Consider the following 20,000-nt stretch of genomic DNA (forward strand, 5'->3'; position numbering starts at 1 on the left):
CAGCCAGGCTGGGCAGCCAGGCGAGGGCCACGGAGGGGGTGAGCTGGAGGTGCGGTCACCACCACCACCACCACCACCTCCTCCACCACCACCTCCACCACCTCCTCCTCCACCATGGCTTTATGAGTGACGGCCAGCGCACAACAAGGCTATTACAGGGAGGAGGAAGAGGCCAGTGTGTGTGTTTGTGTGTGTGTGTGTGTGTGTGTGTAGGTGTGTGTGTGTGCTTGTGTGAGAGAGAGAGAAAGAGAGAGAGAGAGAGAGAGGGATAAAGACTGCCCTAGTGTGTGTGTGTGTGTGTGTGTGTGTGTGTGTGTGTGTGTGTGTGTGTGTGTGTGTGTGTGTGTGTGTGTGTATGTGTGTGTGTGTGTATGTGTGTGTGTGTGTATGTGTGTGTGTGTGTGTGTGTGTGTGTGTTTGGGGGCAGCGTTTTGGAGAGAAAAATAGAAAGAGGAGTAACCAAGGTCTCACATCGTGCCATCACTGCTCTGTTGCACAGCTGTGAAGTATTAACATCTGCTAGAGACCACACCACCGTGACCTCCCACCCATACACACACACACAGAAACTGAACACACACACACAGAAACTGAACACACACACAAACACACGCATGCACACACACCTATACACACACACACACACACACACACAGAGAGAGGAGCTGAACACACACACACACACACACACACACACACACACACACACACACACACACACACACACACACACACACACACACACAGCAGATTATCCACCCAGTGCCCCTGTCCTCGTGTCACCACGTGCCACCGAGAGCCAAGCAGGGGGCCCATGGCACCGGCACACCAGCTGCGTCATGCCACAAAGCATCCTCCCACACACACACACACACACACACACACACACACACACACACACACACACACTCCTCCCACCGCCACGCTGTGCCACGTCTGCCATCCCCCTGACCTCTCCCTGCGCCCGCGCTGCTGCCACCGCCCGCTCTAATCTCGGGCTGATGGCACGGGGCTGATAAACGGGCACTTTTCTCCCTCTCATCCCCGCGTGGCACAAAGGGCCCCTCGGGGCTCTCTCCCCCCAGGGGGGGTGCTGTGTGAAAGGCATGCACGCGCCCGTCAGAAGGCTGGAGTCTGGAGCTAATTTGATTGGGGGGGGGGGGGGGGGGTCAGAGCAATAATGATGACAGAACTTTAAAGTCATCTGCGCACCACCCCAATATAAACACACACACACAGACACACACACACACACACACACACACACACACACACACACACACAGACACAGACACAGACACACATACATGCACAGACAGACAAAACACACACACACACACACACACACATATACACGTACAGCCAAACACACATACACTGTTGTCTGCGTTCCGTCCTCAAAATCACTCACAACAGGGCAAAGCCACGACCATGGGGAGCATCAGGCCTGGAGGGCGACGGTGATGTGTGTGTGTGTGTGTGTGTGTGTGTGTGTGGGCATGTGTGTGTGTATGTGTGTGTTCTCTGCTGCAATGGGTCCCCTGACAGCTTGATAGAGAGATGTAAGGCGAAGTGGAGGGGAAACAGAGAGGCGATGTACGAGCAGTGATCCAAAGTAACCCAGTTAGTGAGGTGGGGGGCGGTGGAGTGTGTGTGTGTGTGTGTGTGTGTGTGTGTGTGTGTGTGTTGAAGAGCGCGTCAGTGCTGTCAGGAGCATGGCGGCTGGGCTTCATATATTTTTACTCCTCTCCGCCTGGAGACTGTCAGCACTGTGACAGGCACAACTCTCTACAGACGAGGAAGAGGAGGATAAAGAGGAAGAGGAGGAGGAGAGAGAGAGAGAGAGAGAAACTATGGACGAGGATGAGGAAGAGGACAACAGAGAGAGAGAGAAAAAGACAGAGAGAGAGAGAGAGAGAGAGAGAGAGAGACACACTCACACAGAGAGAGAGACAGAGAGAGAGGGTGAGACAGAGAGAGATGGATGGATGGATGAACCAGACACAGACAAAGCCACCAACATTCCATCTGAAGCTGACTCACCAAGACGCACACACACACACACACACACACACACACACACACACACACACACACACACACACACACACACACACAGTTACGCCCACCCCCCTCCCCCTCCCCCTAGAGGTGCAAGAGGTTATACAAATCTAAAATGCTAATTCTCCCAAAAGACCTAAAACAGGCCCAGTGTGGGCGGACTGGTTGAGACTCAGCACATTGAGAAGCCTTATCTAGCAAAAATGACTAATGTTTTTATTCAAGCCTAGCACTGGTGGGAACAGTGCCAAATGGATCAGCATTAATGACTCCATAGGGAGTGAGGTAATTTGCAATCACCTGTGTTTTTATTTTCCTTTTCCAGGCGTTTTCCAGGAATGCTTCATAAGTCATTGGCTAATGTGCAGAACAACTGTTATTCATCTCTGATAATTAGAATTTTGATAATGTAACACACTTACGGAGGGGGAAAAAAAAAAAATGTAAGAAATTAAAAATGCCCTTGAGTCCAGAACGTGGCACTCTTCATAACCAAGGCTTTATTACCATCATGCATGGCCATACAATCAAAACAAGTTAAGAAAAACACCCTCTGGTTGCTGTTCTAGAACTGAAAAGTCTCTGGCGCCATGGAGACCGATACAATTAACGCAATTAATCATCATCAGCTCAAATAGCTCAGGGAGAAAACGACCAGGAAACAGACCAATCGCGGTCTTCGACAACAAAAGGCAGGCCTAGCGCATCGGGTTCTGGCATTCCTACTTGTTGAGACGGCGGAGAGGTTTAATAAATAAATAAACAGCGAGCCTGATTTGCGATAAGGGGGAAGGATGAGAAAGTGAAAGCACGGCCATGGCAAATTGTCTCTCAAGCTGCTTCTGTCAGGGCGATCCCGCCCAGCGCTTTGAGGGCATAAAGGTGTTATCTCCGGGATGAGATTGAGCCGGGGGAAAGAGCTGAGCCTTTCCCCCCTGTCAGGGCTCACTATCTCTGGGTAAACTCAGACAGATTTGGCCTTTAGCTCCAGGGGCCATGTGGAGAAGACCCCACACGGGCGCGATTGCTTTTTAAAAGGCAGCCTCGGCCGCCTCTGATGTTCAAATTCCTCCATGGCCCCCCCGTATCCCACCCTGCCCCAACCCCCACAACTAACATGAGAAGACATAAATCAAGAAAGGGAAGCTGAAATAATGCATTTGTACTGTCGCCGTAATGCCTAGGCAAAGCTAAGCGGCCTTATCGCGCCTCGGCATGGCACGCTTTGACGGAGACTCGGGGGAGGGGAGAAAAAATACAGAGAGAGTGAGAAAAGTTCAGCGAGTTTAAATATCTACAACTGTGGAGTTAGCGATCGGTGTCAGGTCACCCTCTTCACTAGAGCGACCGAGGTCCCCGCTCAGATGTGTACTTTGGACGAGCGGTGTGAAATTGCCTGGCGGATAATTTACCCCCTCGGTAAGTCCTTTTAATTGCCGCCGCGGCGAAGCCGTCGGATTCCCGTTAGGCATTAAGTAGCTGGCTGCGTGGGGCGCACCGGGCATGAAGAGCACCTGCTTTCTTTTCCCCCAAAAAAGAGCGAAAATTAAAAAGGGGGGCGGGGGGGGGGGGGGGAACAGAGCATGTGGCATGTCGTTCACTAAATCATGCAGGAAAACAAAAAAAACCGACGTCAGTAATGACCTTACCTGCTGAACACGGGGAACGAGAGCCGCGCCCGCGCTCGGCGTGATCTTAATTGAACCATCCGGCGGAGGCAGAAACATGCCGACTCCGCAACCCAGTGCCCCCCGACCCCCCCCCCCACTCAAATCTCAGCTCCACCCCCTCCCCCCACCCTACTTCACCACATCCCATCACGCAGCCAGTCTGCCATTGGCACACATGAAGAGAATGGAGCAGAAGAGAGATACACCTGAGGGATGATGGGGGTTATGGGGGGGGGGGGGGGGTACGGGCCACTTCTGGCTCAGGTCAGGGCCACATGTGGGCCACAGGTAGCAGCTATCTGGGCCAGCAGAGATACAGTGTGTGGTGCACCCCAAAGGGGCCCAACAGGAGTCTATATGAATTATTTAGCTTCAGCCTATACCTCATCCTCATCCCACTGTTCCATCACATAACAGAAACACACACACACACACACACAAACACACACACATGCACACACACACACACACACACACACACACACACACAGAACCTATCTGAGGCAAAGCAGGGGGTCTGGAGCGAGGTTAAGTGGAGGAGTGTGTGGCAGAACTGTGGGGGAGCCGCTCCCCTCCGGAGATTGCGGCACACACACACACTTTGAGGTGGAAATGAAGGCACGTGCTGTTGCCGTCTGTCTCACGTCAGCTGCTGGAATGCACGTTTAATAAAGGCCTTCACTGTGCTTCGCATCTTACATTTAGCGTGTCGCTTTTTTCCGCCCTTCTTCTTTTTTTTTTTTAATAAAGAGGTAAACGTTTCGTTTTCAATGGGAATGATGCACAGAGGAGTCAGCAGGTGTTCCAGTCATATTGGGATTCAGGAGGAAAAACGAGCCTCTACACAGATACATCTCTCTGTGTACTTGTGCTAGCTCCGTCTAAAGAAAGATAGCGCGGCGGTTATGTTTCTGGAAAATGTTCCTGTTTAGGAGGATCAACATTGCATGCATCCATCGGCACACACTGCATAATTTTGACCGACTACTTGACAGAAATGTTTACCTTTTCCATCAACTCTCCCGTCACAAATCCACACACCGTCCTGCCCTATAACACACACGGGAGCACAAAACCAAACAAACAAACAAACGGGCCAAAAACTGATTTGACAATGTTGCCAAATCAATTATTTATGATGCGCTAGGCAATCAGGCGGAGAGAATGACAGAGAGGCTAACCAAGTGTGGCGTCCTGTCCGTATCCCAGCAGCCTTTGCTTTCCTGCTGGCTATTTATGCCTAACAGCGGAGGCGCATTGGGAGCGCGAGCGCACACCCATCCCATCACAATGAAGCCGAATGAATGGAACATAATGGGGTAAGCAGCAGGGGCTTATGCTATATGTCTCCACACATTGAGAGACATTTATGTCAAACTGTGCAGGGGCACGATGCCTGTCAGATGTTGTCAGCAGGCAAAGGATTGACTGACTGATGCAACTCATGCCATGAATGATGTAGATACAGTAGGTCAAAAATTAGCATGGTCGATACAACTAAGTACACTGCAGGGGGCAGCCGTGGCCTACTGGTTAGGGCTGGTTTGAGCTTGTGACCGGAGGGTTGCCGGTTCGATCCCCGACCAGTCCACGACTGAAGTGCCCTTGAGCAAGGCACCTAACCACTCACTGCTCCCCGAGCACCGCTGTTGGGCAGGCATGCTCATCGCTCTGGGTTAGTGAGTGCTTCACCTCACTGTATTTACTGCGTGCTGTGTGTGTTCACTATTTCATGAACTGGGATAAATGCAGAGACCGAATTTCCCTCACAGGATCAAAAAAGTATATATACTTACTACTAAGTATGCTGATCAGTGCAGTGAAACATAAAGGGGAATAAGTAGGACCACTGCCTCTTATAGCCAATGCATAGCCAATGCATATCAGAGCAGAATGTTAAAGGGATATTCCACCATTTGGGGAATTAAGCTCATTTTCCACCTCTCCTCGAGCAAAACAATTGATATTTACCTTTTTCCCATTCATCTAGCCGTTCAATATCAATATCAACAATAAGTTTGCTATATGCAACAGCAGAGTAAAATACAAATATACCACAACTCTAGTGGGAGTTCTACAATCACCAAAAATACATAAACCTGTACACTACCTTTCAGCCTACTGATATTACACTGTAATAAATAGTGTAATTACAATGTAATAAGGGTACAATATCGTACCCCGAACAATCTAAGCTGTTCTTTTTATCCAAAAGCAAAACTTTCTGTGGAATACAGAACCACTGAGGAAGAGAGAGACTTACGGGGTGACTCGATTAAACTCATCCCCAGTGGAAATGCTCTGTGTAGGAGTGTGGGCTCAGATAATGCTGAACAAATATCCCAAGTCATTCATGAATATAATGGAAACCCAACATGCTGAATACATTTTGGAAGCTTACTGATGGTAGATAAAGGGTGCTTTGATGATTATAAACAGTATTAAATGTGTGAGGCTCTTTCACTGCGACTGAGGCAATCTGTTGTCAAATTTGGGTTACTCCAGAACACTCTGTTTCTGTTCTGGTGGTTAGACAGAAGCCCCTGTTACCTGGGTAACAAAATGCCTGCTTCCTCACTGTTTTTTGTCTGATTTGTCCTGCAGAAGTGGTGTTTTTTTGCTGCCTATATTTTGTAGCCTATTTCCTCTTATTTTTTTTCTCTTTCTCTTCAAATCTGGGATCAATAAAGTATCTATCTATCTATCTATCTATCTATCTATCTATCTCCCACCTTCTCTATTCCTCTCTCTCTCTCTATCTCTACATCTCCTTCCATAATTCCCCTTGTGTAAATGTTTCTCTACCTATCTGTTTCTCCCTCCATCCAAAACACATGATTCCCCTTATCAAACACAAGTCCCACACAGTCAAAACAATCAGTCTAAACGGGACACAAAGCCCTCCATTGAAGAGGGAACAAAAGGCATGTCTCACAGGACACTAACCCCCTGCTGACTGAGCAGCACCAGAACATTTCTGGGCCAGATCAGGACCACATCTGGGCCAGAACCGGTTCAGCTCTTCTCCTCGGCTCACTGCTCTTTGGGCCAGCTTTGAAAAATGTTCTTTTTATTCCATTGTTAGAATGTCTTTTATTATTAGTCATATTTTATTTCGGAATAAAAAAACAGTATATGTTGAATTGTTAAGTCTATAATCCAATTTTGACTAATGAAGTGCCTTTTGTTATAGAAATGATGTGTTTTCTCTAGTAGATTGAGTCAAGTGGCCAATCATTATGAGAGGTGAGAGGAGTGGCCTGGGCGTGACGAGAGCACGAGGAGAGGACAAAGATAATGAGCGCTAATTCCTCCATTGTGACATCACAGGAGCTAAGTGAAAGGAAGACTTCATTTCAAATTTTACATGTGTGTGTCTGTGTGCATATATGGTGTGTGTGGGTATGTGTGTGTGTGTGTGTGTATGGCGTGCATACAGTACATGAATGAATGAGTGTGAATGTGAATGTGTCAATGAGGGTGCATGTGTGTGTGTGTGTGGTGTGTATGTGCATGTGTGTGCATGTGTGTGCGTGTGTGTGCGTGTGTGTGTGTGTGCGTGTGTGTGTGTGTGTGTGTGTGTGTGTGTGTGTGTGTGTGTGTGTGTGTGTGTTGAGGTGAGGAAGGTCATGGATGTCACATGGAGGCCCACTAAATGGCTTAATGCGCTGCACAGGTGGAGAGGGCTGGTGGTGCTGGTGGTGGAGGTGGAGGGGGCTGGTGGTGGAGGTAGTGGGGGCTGGTGGTGGAGGTGGAGAGGGCTGGTGGTGCAGGTGAAGAGGGCTGGTGGTGGAGGTGGAGAGGGCTGGTGGTGCAGGTGGAGGGGGCTGGTGGTGCAGGTAGTGGGGGCTGGTGGTGCAGGTAGTGGGGGCTGGTGGTGGAGGTAGTGGGGGCTGGTGGTGCAGGTGGAGGGGGCTGGTGGTGCAGGTGGAGGGGGCTGGTGGTGGAGGTGGTGCAGGTGGAGGGGGCTGGTGGTGGAGGTGGAGGGGGCTGGTGGTGCAGGTGGAGAGGGCTGGTGGTGGAGGTAGTGGGGGCTGGTGGTGGAGGTAGTGGGGGCCTTTGTTGAAGGGAGATGCCATTAGTGCGCAAGAGCGGCACCTTTGCCTCTGTCCTTAATGCAAATCTTTCACTCCCACCAATTACCCTACCCCCTGGGCCGCACACTTCACTCTCCCTCCCTCCCTCCCTCACACACACACACACACTTCACTCTCTCCCTCTCTCCCCCTTCTCTCTCTCTCTCACATGCACACTTCACTCTCTCCCTCTCTCTCTCTCACACTCTCTCTCTCTCTCTCTCTCTCTCTCTCGCATGGTATTATTCTCCCGCGCCGCGCGTTTGTACCGCTGGGCCCTCTGAGCAGCCTGTGGAAGTTACCGCTCTTTGAGTCGAGCCCTAACTCAAAGCGCTACGGCTCGTCCTTAACGACTCCATGTAAGATTCATGGGGAGGACTCGGAGCACAGCAGTCCTGCTGTGCGCCCAACTTCTCCGGGCCTCTCCGAATGCTAGATGAGCCTTCGCACAAACTTACGCTGGAGAAAGGGAAAAAAAAGAGCCTCCAAAATTATCCCCCAAATTAAATAATAATCACACAGGTGATCTAGAATGGTAAAAATACCCTGGTGAGCACATCCCTGGCCAATTAACAAGACGGAGTAGAATTCTAATGCCCATCGTGACTCATTTTATCGCCTCTATATTCAAATGGCATAGATCATGATCCTAACAGGGGCCACTGATCACTTGTGACGGAGGACCTCGCCGGCTAGGCCAGACTATTAGTCTGCACTTAACCCAGGCTTATTAAAACTTCTGGACATCTGCAAGATGGTCCAGTTAAATATGCATACAAAGAAAGAGAGGGAGAGGGAATGAGAGAGAGAGAGAGAGAGGCACAGGAGGGTGTGATGGAGAGAGAGAGTGAGAGAGAGAACTGAAATTGGTGTGTTCTATTTGGTGCATTGTTTGTGTCCTCAACCAGAGAAAAAGCAGACTGCAGGTTATGCACATTCAACAACTATAAAGGTTTCATGTATTTCTGGTGCCTCTAGAGCTCCCCCTAGAGGCACAATATATTTGTATTTTACTCTGCCATTGTAAATAGCCAACTTCTCCTGGCTTGTTCCCCTGGATACAATGAAAATACTTTTGTTATAGGCAAAGGATTAACAACAGGAACAAAATATCTCCAAAGAGCCATATCTACTGACAAGGTGCATGTTTCACGATTCTCGCTAGTTGTATGGCTGGTTCTCATAGTGACTCACTATGGTTATGCTGTATAGCATGGCTGTTGACTGTAAACTTTGAAAATAAGGGTGATTTCACATTCAAAATACGGGAATAACTCATCATTCATCTTTCTGTTGCTATCCCTCTGCTGAGAGCAAGAACTAACTACATAATAGCTGCACTAACTAGTGTGAAGTGTGAAGCTATAGGTCTAGGTGACTTTGCTTACAGATTGGCATCAAAATCACGTCTGAAACCAATCTAATGTCGCCCTCAAGCAAGCAAAACTATGCTTTGACAGGTCCGGGTATATGGCTAATGTTATGAGAGTATTAAAATAAGGGATATTTTATGGCAAAACATGAAAAGGGGCAGACAGCGGTTATAAAGTTCCAATACCTGAGAAACCTGGAAAAAATGGGCAGTTGCTGACAGGCATGCTGTCTGGCTATGCTATAGGTGAACGTTTCCCCTATTACAAGTTAATTTACCATCAAATTGCCTCCGTAAAGGTTATAGAAGGTGAAATTATGGCACAGTGTGCCTTTAACAGGTGCAATATCAAAATTTAACTGAAGGTAAAACAATCTTTGACCTTGTGTCTTCAACCAGCCTCCCCTCATCATGTTCCCATTGTGTTACCCTGTAGCTGTCACTCCATGCTTAGAGGTAAACCACCCTCCCTCCCACCCAACCCCCTCTCTCTCCCCACCCTCCCACCCACCCCAACCACCTCTCTCTCCCCACCCCAACCCCCTCTCCCACCCCAACCTTCCTGCTTAGAGGTAAACCACCCTCCCACCCACCCCAACACCCTCTCCCCCAACCCTCCTGCTTAGAGGTAAACCACCCCCTATCCCACCCCAACCCTCCCTCCCACCCCAACCCCATCTCCCATTCCCCACCAAAGCCCCATGAAAACTGATGTACAGCTGACCTTTCACTCCAGAAGCCATTTCCATTCAAGTAAACATTCTGCTTCTGCTCACTTGCAGACTAAAAGAGGAGGCCGCTTTTATCACAAATCCCCATAAAAAATCATCGCCTCAGTCCTGAAGGGGGACATTTTCTACACCGCCACCCCGTGGATTATAGAATCAATACATTTAGCACTGTTTGACCGGGAAATACATTTTCTACTGGGGAGGCGGAGTGACTTGGAGCGGAGCTAAGAGACAAACTATGAAATTCCCTCTACCCATTATGAAATCTAAAAAGTGGACGAGTGGAGGCAAAACTAGTTTTATAATAGGTTTGTGCCATCCGTAAATGAGGCTTCCAGTTTCCATTGGTATGCCAACAAACCCTCCCCACTCCCCCTCACGCATCTACGGATTTGTCAAGGTCACCAAAACAAGTCTCAAAAGCACACCTTTGTAATGTAAACAGCGTCCTTAAAAAGCAATTGCCCCTGACCAGGAGAATAATGCGAGTCAGAATGAGGCCCACGGTGACTCAACCAACCAGTCGCCCCCTGCATTCAATTCTTTTGAGGAATTATATTGGCAGAGTCTCTGAACCATAAACATGAATACTGCATGACTGGATATGAAGGGCAGCTTACTGAAGGCATGAACTGGTGCGAAACCCTTTCCGATTCTTTTTCTTTCTTTTTTTTTTAGTGGGGAGAGGGGGTTGGGGGTTTGGGGGTGCGGGTTAACGCTGCTCGTAGAACTTAGTAAAAATCAAGAGGGGATTTAGGGAGGTGTGTGTGTGTAATGAGAGAGACGGACTGAATAACTCCCTGAACATGTGAATCAATATCACAGTAATGCATTCAGGCATTATGTTCGCTATTCCCTTTTAACTTTGCCTCCCTCCTAACCGCCAGACATCTCTCAAGAGCCCTGTGCTGATTCTGTGTTCTTTGTTTTTGCTTTTTTTCCCTGTGTTTTGTTTTTTGGGTTTGTGTTTTTTTTTTAAGAGGGTGCGGGTAAGGGGTGGACCAATGTGTGCCAATACGTATGGAAAACTGTGCATTGAATCGCGTGCGGTTAGAGCATTACTGCCTTGGAAATGGAAATACAATCCTCGACGTGTCGTCACACCAGGTGACCGGCAAGCAAGAGGAGGCGTGATGAGGATGAGGAGGAGCGGGAGGAAGACAGGAGGAAGAGGAGGGGGTTCGGGGGCAGCACAGAGGAGGAAGTAAATTCACCGGTCTGATTGACTGCCTGGGAGGTCTCGTGTTTACATGGAGAGTTGAGGGGGTTGGGAAGGAGGAGGAGGTGTGTGTGTGTGTGTGTGTGTGTGTGTGTGTGTGGGGGGGGGGGGGGTCAATTTGACCGTAGGGGATCAAGGCAAGGGCCAGGCTCCGCGCCGCATTTACAAGATCTCAAATAATTCACTCCTCTGCCGAGGAATAATAAATTAATCCGTTGCGCAGACACTAGAGCAAAAACACTCTCCCAGCGGAACCGGCAGCTCTGGGATATTCATGAAATATTTTTAATAAAACATAGGACCATGTGCCCTGCAGAAACAGTAATAATACATCACACTTGTGCGGCCCCGGACATTTTTTTCCCCTTCCTCGCGCGTGTCTCAGAAAATGTATGTATTTCGCCTTAAGAGCTGGAATAGGCCGTGTGTGTTTTTTTTTTACCTCCTCTGTACACTGCTATCAGACCTGACCCCAAGGAGCAGAAATCTGTTGTAAAAGAGTAGGGAAATAAAAGCGAAGACAAAAGAGCTGAGGCCTGGTACTGACTCAGAGGGCTATAGAAAAAAATCGAGCCTCGCGGTCGTATTAGCACTCTCACATAAATGTCATAACAAACCATAACCCTTTTTTCTGGAGGACTTCATCACCGAGGAGACGGGCACCGGGGTGGGTGTCACCACCGCTCTCTTTTCTGTCTCGGAGGACGGCGGAGGATTTTTCAAAGCACCCGTGGGATTCTGGAGTGGCGGGGGAATTCTGGGTAATCTGACTGATCCCAACGATGAAGCCTCACGACTATGTAACCTTTAGAACAGACGAAGGTCACACCAGAAGATCAGAGACAAGAAGATAAGACAGACCATAATTACCATGCGTGTGGCAAGGTGCTCTCTCTCTCTCTCTCCTGCTATCTTTCTCTCTATCTCTCCATCATTCTCTTACCCTTTCTCAGCACCTTGCTCTGCCTCTCTGTCTACTACTTTATCAATCTTTCTCTTTGTGTCTTTCCATATCTATTTTGTAAATTACTTGTTTATCTTTCTCTCTATCTCTCTCTCTCTCTCTATGTCCCTATGTGTCTTGGTCCCTCTTTCCTCCTCTCTTTCGATTTGTCTGTCTCTCCCTCTTTGTCTCTCACACTGTTGTCCTTTTACTGTCTCTCAGTCCCTCTGTTTGTCTCTCTAATCCTCTCCTCTTCTCTCTGTCCATCTTCCATCTCTCTCTCCATCGTTGCATCATTTTTTGCCCATCTATCCACCTTTCTACCTCTCTCTTCCTCTTTCTATCCATCTCTCTCTCTCTATCCCTCTCTCTGTCTCTTCTCTTGTCTCTCTCTTATCATCAGAGCTACTGTACCATCCCAGATATTCTCCCTCTGTCGGTCAGGAGCAGGAGATGGGCTTGTTCGCCCCTTTTTACACAGCCGTGAGTTTGCCTGTTTATTTTTCGTGGATCTTTGTTTTTCTTTCTGCTTGCGAAAGCAAAGGGGTGGTGTGTTTGTGTGGGATTTTGGAGTTTGCTGTTGCAGCAAGTTACATGCTCACAGGCAGGAAACACACGCCTACACACACACACATACACACACACACATAGTCTTTACACGTTATACTGCCAATCAGGTCTCTTTAACAACCTAACAAGTTAATCCCACGTAGAGATGAAAGCCCTCATACACACACAAACACACCACACGCGCACACACACACACACACACACACACACACACACACACACACACACACACACACACACACACACACCTACACACAGATATAGACACACACACACACACACACACAAACATCCAAACCTAACATGCTATCACACAGACTATAAACAAACATTGCATACACACAAACACAAACTCATTCCATAACAGTACGGAGAAAATTAAGCTCAATGGAATTTTGGGATGCTATACTGTGATCTTATGCCAGGATCAGACTACACAAATTCATCCAAATTGTGACAGTTGGTGATGAATAGGCCTTGTTTTTTTGTGTGTGTGTGTGTCATCCTTTCGTAAGCCATACATACCTTACCATTCACTGATTAAAACAAACAACAAATAAAACAACAATAAAACAATACAGGTGCTGTGGTTGTCACAGCAATGCTGTATACAAGTAAACATGGATATGTGTGAATGCTACAATCCCACTCTGTTTTGGAACACAACCCATGGAGCAAGACTGCCTAGAGGAGGTGGACTATAGCTCGTTTCCAATCAAACTCGTCAAAATCAAAGCAACAATCGGTCCAATGTGAGAGTATATAGTGTTATTGTGTGAGTTGTTTACAAGTTCCAGTCTGCTCTAAATTCTGTGGTGTGAACACTAAACAAAACTGGGTATTGATTCAGCACGTGATCCCAAACAAACTGCAGTAGGTATGAGAATAGAAACGCTGAACGATCGACTTGTATGCTCTGACTTCACTCATGTGACTCACGTGAGTCTTAGTCTTGAGCTGAGGGTTCCTTCCTACACCACACACACACACACACACAATACATGCACGCACGCACACACACACATACACACATGCACATGCGCGCGCGCACACACACACACAAACACACACACACACACGCACACCAACACACACATACACACACACACACATGCGCAAACAGAGACACCCACAAAAGCGCGCGCGCGCACGCACACACACACGTACACACACATACACACCTCCCCTCCACTTCCTGCAGTCTGGTGCCTGCTCTTGGCACCCTTAAGAGAAACCCGCCCCAGTAATTACCTCCGGAAATAATTTAATGTTGACGCCGCCCGTCAGCTGGCCCTGGCACAGGCGGCGTCCCGACAGCAGAATCCCTCAGCGGCGGAATTTATCTCCGTCACGTTCGATCTGCGCCGCGCTCGTCAATGCCTTGGCAGCGAAGCGGGGCGACCGGCACTGCTGCTGCCCGCGTGTATAAAACACAAACCGGTGACAGGCTGTTCCTGAATGCGGCGGGGGAAAAAAACGGGGGAAAAAAGGCAGATTAACCAGACGTGTGCTTTTCATCGCCGCCGTAACGTTCATGGGAGACGACGGGCGAACGCTTTATTGGGATAGTCCGCTTTAGACGTTCGGTGAGCTCGCGGGGGAATCACAGGTAAAGCGATGAAATACCTGTAAACTCTCAATTACCTCCCATCACCTGAGCTTTAAGATTGAACCTCATATCACCTTAATCAGCCCAAACCCAACCGACTGTAAAGACTTCAGAAAGTCTGCGTAATGTTTCATTCATTGTGGCGCTCAGGGCCAACAGAGCAGTTAATCTCACATGTGCAGATGTGGCTTCTTTCTGGGACATGTAATTCTTGTTTGAGGGCAACTCTTTTGTCACACTGGAACTGATTACCAAATGATGTTGCCAACAAGGCTGACTTTGAACTCTGACAAGCACCAGATGAAAGCTCTTCTTGAGCGTGCAGTCTTACTTATTGGGTCTTCACCATGGCTTTGCTGTGGCATGATTCAAACACTGAACATACCATATACATATTTTGCAATGGTCTGTCACACGGCGCTGTTGTAATACACATCTGTCCCAAAAGAGATCTGTTCCCCTCAGGACAAAAACCTAAAAACATTTCCTCAACCCTCTGCATCACCTGCATCAAATTATTTTGTTTGTGCACGGTCCAGATATTGGGACACACAGCTGGATGTCACACAGCTGGAGAGATCATTTTCATTACAGACGTTTGTGAACTTAGCAGGAATCCATCATCAAGGGGCTGCAATCAAGGAGACTTATGGGAAATAACCTGGCCTGCACAGAAGCACAAAAAAAAAACAGCCTCAGCACGTCAGAGCCAATCACACCACCGCTGCTCTTTCCCCCAGCCGTGAGCTACAGGTCCCATTTAAATATAAAAGGGCCATTTTTGTAATTGAGCTAATCATGTTCAATTGCTGGCATAAACTGGGATCCACTGGAGCTCAATTGCCTAGGGACAGATATCAATACCTTCAATTATTCAATTACTCGTGTCTCCAGAGAGGGGCCATGAGGACTATCACAACAGATGGTTCTCTACCAATCTCTCCCTCTCCCTCTCCCTCTCCCTCTCCCTCTCCCTCTCCCTCTCTCTCTCTCTCTCTCTCTCTCTCTCTCTCTCTCTCTCTCTCTCTCTCTCTCTCTCTCTCTCTCTCTCTCTCTCTCTCTCTCTCTCTCTCTCTCTCTCTCTCTCTCTCTCTCTCTCTCTCTCTCTCTCTCCCTCCCTCCCTCCCTCCCTCCCTCTCTCTCTCTCTCTCTCTCTCTCTCTCTCTCTCTCTCTCTCTCTCTCTCTCTCTCTCTCTCTCTCTCTCTCTCTCTCTCTCTCTCTCTCTCTCTCTCTCTCTCTCTCTCTCTCTCTCTCTCTCTCTCTCTCTCTCCTAGTCCATGGTCTGTTGTCTTGGAGAAAGTAATGACCACCAATCACAAATCATCTCAGCGTATAAACCAAAAGACTCATCTGATGATGATGATCGGCTAAATAATAATAAAAAAAACATCACGCCTGAGAGGATGTGATGTTATTGTTACCATGGGACTGCCTTGGCTGTCACAATGGTGTTGCTACGGAGAAGTTGTCGCGTACAATTCACCAACCAAAAGCTATTATACCCATGAGGATATGGTCTCACTGATTAGACGGCATATGAAGGGCCATCAGAGTTTATTAGTTAGTCACTGGAAGTCCCCATACGGCCATGTGGAAGACATTCTCCTCATTGCACTCATCATTGGTGGGGTGACGAGTCCATTTTCGAGGAAAAACCACTGGCAGCGATTTTTAAACTGATGCAGATTAATGCGGTTGTGCATTCACTCAAATAAACGAAAGGTGGGGTTCCCTCATGAGAGTAAGGGAGAGGGAGATGTAATGAGGAATCAGTTAGTCAAATACAACAAACACAGCATTAACCAACCAAGCACAATAATGGAATTAAAATGAATAGGCTATCGTGTTAAGCTCGGCAACACAGTCCCTTGCAGTTGCCACAAACGTTGCATCTCAAGGCCAATTATTTGATGCAGACGGGCTAATACCAGCAGACTAATCTAAACAAACGTTCGTTAAGATAAGGCGATGAGTGTGTGTCGGACCTGGACGTCGCCAGACTGAATAGCGAGATGTCTGCGGCAGCGCCTAGCGTCGTAAACACCTTCTAATGCCAGAGTGGGCAAGGAGGAGTCAGTGAAGACTCAGAAGGTCATCAGTCTGACCACTGCGGGAGTCCCTGGACAAACACTAATACCCGCAGAGAAAAGGTCATTTTCCCCAGAGGGGTAGGATTTCAAGTGGCCCTCGGAACCCGGAGATACTGACCCCTCCCGCACTCAGAGGGCAGCTGTGTCTTCCCATGAGCCCTTGCTGTGGACATATGACCCGAGAGCAATCCCCAGGTGAATCCGATCTCTGCTATACCCCACACCCCCCTCCCACACACACACCCACTTGAATGTGGCCGTGCTTGAGAGAGAGAGAGAGGGTGAACTGTTTTTCTGCTGATTTTGAGGGCTCTCTCTCCGTCGACCGTCGCACACCGACTCGGCTGGCAGTCGTCGGGGTTGATTGCACATCGGATGTGTGAGCACAGAAAGACAGAGGTGTTTTTGAAAGAAGAAGGAAAAAGAAACAGGATGCAAGACACTTTAGAAACCCCGAGGTCAAACCAACTGCAGCGAGCAGACGGAGGAGAGTGCCGATAACTTCAAGAGTTCAAGTTAAAAATGCCCTTCCTTCACCATACAGACAGGAAGTTGAATTGCCGTGTACTGAGTTGAGAGGTCATATAGTGTCATCAACACAGTGTGAAATGAGACAGTAAAACTGTCACAAACGATGTGCATTTTTGTGGGGTTAGTGTTCAGGCTTAACTGTCACAATTGTCTGCGTTTAGTGTTGAAGCTTACTTGTCACAATTGTATGCGTTTAGTGTTCAAGCTTACCTGTTACAATTGTCTGTGTTTAGTGTTCAGGCTTACCTGGTAAAATTGTCTGCGTTTAGTGTACTTGTTACAATTGTGTGCGGTTAGTGTTAAAGGGATAATCCGGAGTGAAATGCACTTTAGATCAATTTTTCGGACTATTGGGAGTACATACGTTGAGTTGACACCAAAATCATGTCATTCGGATGTATTTTGAGAAAGTTCGAGCTCACCATTTTTAGCCAAAACTCGTTAGCCTGGAAGTGACTCGGGCATGTCCTTTCGCCGCTACAAAACGCTATTTTTATACCTCTTTTACTGTTCCAAACAACACTACACTTGCGTGGTAGTGAGTAGAGGATCCCTAAAGCCAAACCGAAGTATCCCCACGTCTTTATGTGGTCGGATAGAGAGTCCAGAATGAATTTAATCGAGTCAGTACCTTTCCGGAAATGGCGCTGCTGCAGCTAGCAACGCTGAAACAACACTTTATTAACATTTCCGGAAAGGTACGGACTCGATTAAATTCATTCTGGACTCTCTATCCGACCACATAAAGACGTGGGGATACTTCGGTTTGGCTTTAGGGATCCTCTACTCACTACCACGTAAGTGTAGTGTTGTTTGGAACAGTAGAAGAAGTATAAAAATAGCGTTTTGTAGCGGCGAAAGGACATGCCTCAGTCACTTCCAGGCTAACGAGTTTTGGCTAAAAACGGTGAGCTCGAACTTTCTCAAAATACATCCGAATGACATGATTTTGGTGTCAACTCAACGTATGTACTCCCAATAGTCCGAAAAAATGATCTAAAGTGCATTTCACTCCGGATTATCCCTTTAAGGTTTACCTGTTACAATTGAGGTATGGCTGACATACTTGTAGAAATGACTTGGGTCCTTTTGTTAAAAAAGACTGAATATTATCTGCTGCAGGTGATTGTTAATGTTTAAACTGAAAATCAAACCCTCGATGTAATTACCTTATCACTTTTGCCATGGTTTTAACACCAGAAGAACAGTAGAATAGTTAGAATCGCAAAAATGTGAGTCTCACACACACACACACACACACACACACACACACACACTATTAATGTCGCTCTTAATCAACTCCAGGTCACGTCAAGCAAACCGTATTTTCAAATCATAAAGCCCAAGGAATTAGTCCAAAGTAAATGGTTCACATTTAAGTGTGACAGGTCTCAACTGTTTCCCCCCATTTAACCATTTAAATCACAATAGAAGGGATAATTACCTTAACAATCCCCAGCACTTAGCTCTCATAATGCATGGCAATAGAAAGACGATCGCAAAGCATGGTGAGAGCAGGAAGTGGCATGAAAGAGGAGCATGAAATCGTTGAGAAGAGTATGGAGGGAGAGAGAGAGAGAGGGGGGCATAGAGAGAGAGAGAGGATAGAGGAGAGAGAGGAGAGAGAGCGATAAGCTCATTTTACAGGCGACATTATCATGTTGATTTACACTAATGCTGAAAATGATCAGTTGTGACTCAGGACTAATTCACGTCTATCAGCCTAAACCGAAATGAGAGCGGAGAGAAGGGATATTACAACCCAGTTCCAAATTTGCTTCTAATCTCATTCCATTTTGAGAGTTTAGAAAGAGGATGTGGTTTTTTTTCTTCTTTCTTTCTTCTTCTTTTTCTTCTTCTCCTTCTTCTTCATCTTGTTTCTCCATTCTGAGGAATTCCTCTTGCACAGGAGAGAGGGGTGGGAAAAAAATGAAGCAAATAAATAAAGAGAAAATCGAATCCCTTCAGCCGTCGCAAGGAGTGCAAAGCTATGAATCAGCAAAATAAATTCGCCCTGGAGATAAACAAACATGATATTTCAGGGGAGCTGGGAGAGAAGGTGGATGTGAGGGGGGTGGGGGGCCGGGGGGGGGTTGCTGGTCTCGTAAAGTTCACTCGGCCGCATGGACCGTAAACGTGTGCCGTGCTCAATCACCCTGGCCATCCCGGTATACAAGTTTACCGTGGCTGAAATATGGCTTCATATAGAAGCCGGTTATAGAAGAGCGGATTTGGGGGCCCTCAGACACGTAGCGAGCTGCCTCCAAAGCAGCCTAAGTGTGCGTTCAGACCATGGTTGTGTCTAGAAGTCAAGCGTGCACGCTGGGCAGTGTGCATTTTCCGGAAGTTACGTCAGAATAGACTGTCCGAAAGTCAAGCGCTCTCACTAGTTGGCTACTTCGTTTGGCGTGATTTCCAAGCGTGCATCGATGCATCTTTTTTGCCCTCAGGTATCCCATAATCCATTGCGCAGCGCAGGTCAAGCTCCACACGTCATGCAAATCGTCAACACACCCCCCTCCCCGAGTCAGGTGACGCCAACTAGTTAGTGCTGTCCAAATGTAGGTAGGGACGCATACTGAGGAGCAAGCAAACTAATACGCTACTGGGAAGAAGGTACTACCCAGCGTGCACGCTTGACTTCTAGACACAACCCTTGACCGTCAAAAGCGTCAAGAGCGTCGGAAATCATTCATTTTCTATGGAGAGTCGGCGTTACCGGGGTCAATAGCGTGCTGGGCGTGAGCGTGGCTTCATGAGCGTCACGGGCGTCAAAAAAAAGTTGAGCCTCAGTTAACTTTATGGTAATGAGCTATGACACGGTTCGGCGTCAACCAATCAGAATGTCAAACTCGCAGGACTGCTGCTTGTGGTTTGTCCGAATGTTTCACGTCATGGCTTTGACGCTTTCGGCGCCGAACTGGGTTGAGCGTCGAGCTATGAGCTTCACCAGCGACTTTGACGCTTCTGACGGTTTCGGTCTGAATGCACAGTAAGTGCGCACGAGCAGGCACGCGGTAAGCCAACAAGCTGCTGGAGAGTGAGCAACAGAGAGAGTGGGAAAGACTGGCAGGCTTGATGGGGAAAAAAAAACACTAGGAGTTATCAACGTCTAATTATGAGTAGC

This window comes from Sardina pilchardus, chromosome 21, assembly GCF_963854185.1.
Source record: "Sardina pilchardus chromosome 21, fSarPil1.1, whole genome shotgun sequence".
NCBI classification, from domain to species: domain Eukaryota; kingdom Metazoa; phylum Chordata; class Actinopteri; order Clupeiformes; family Clupeidae; genus Sardina; species Sardina pilchardus.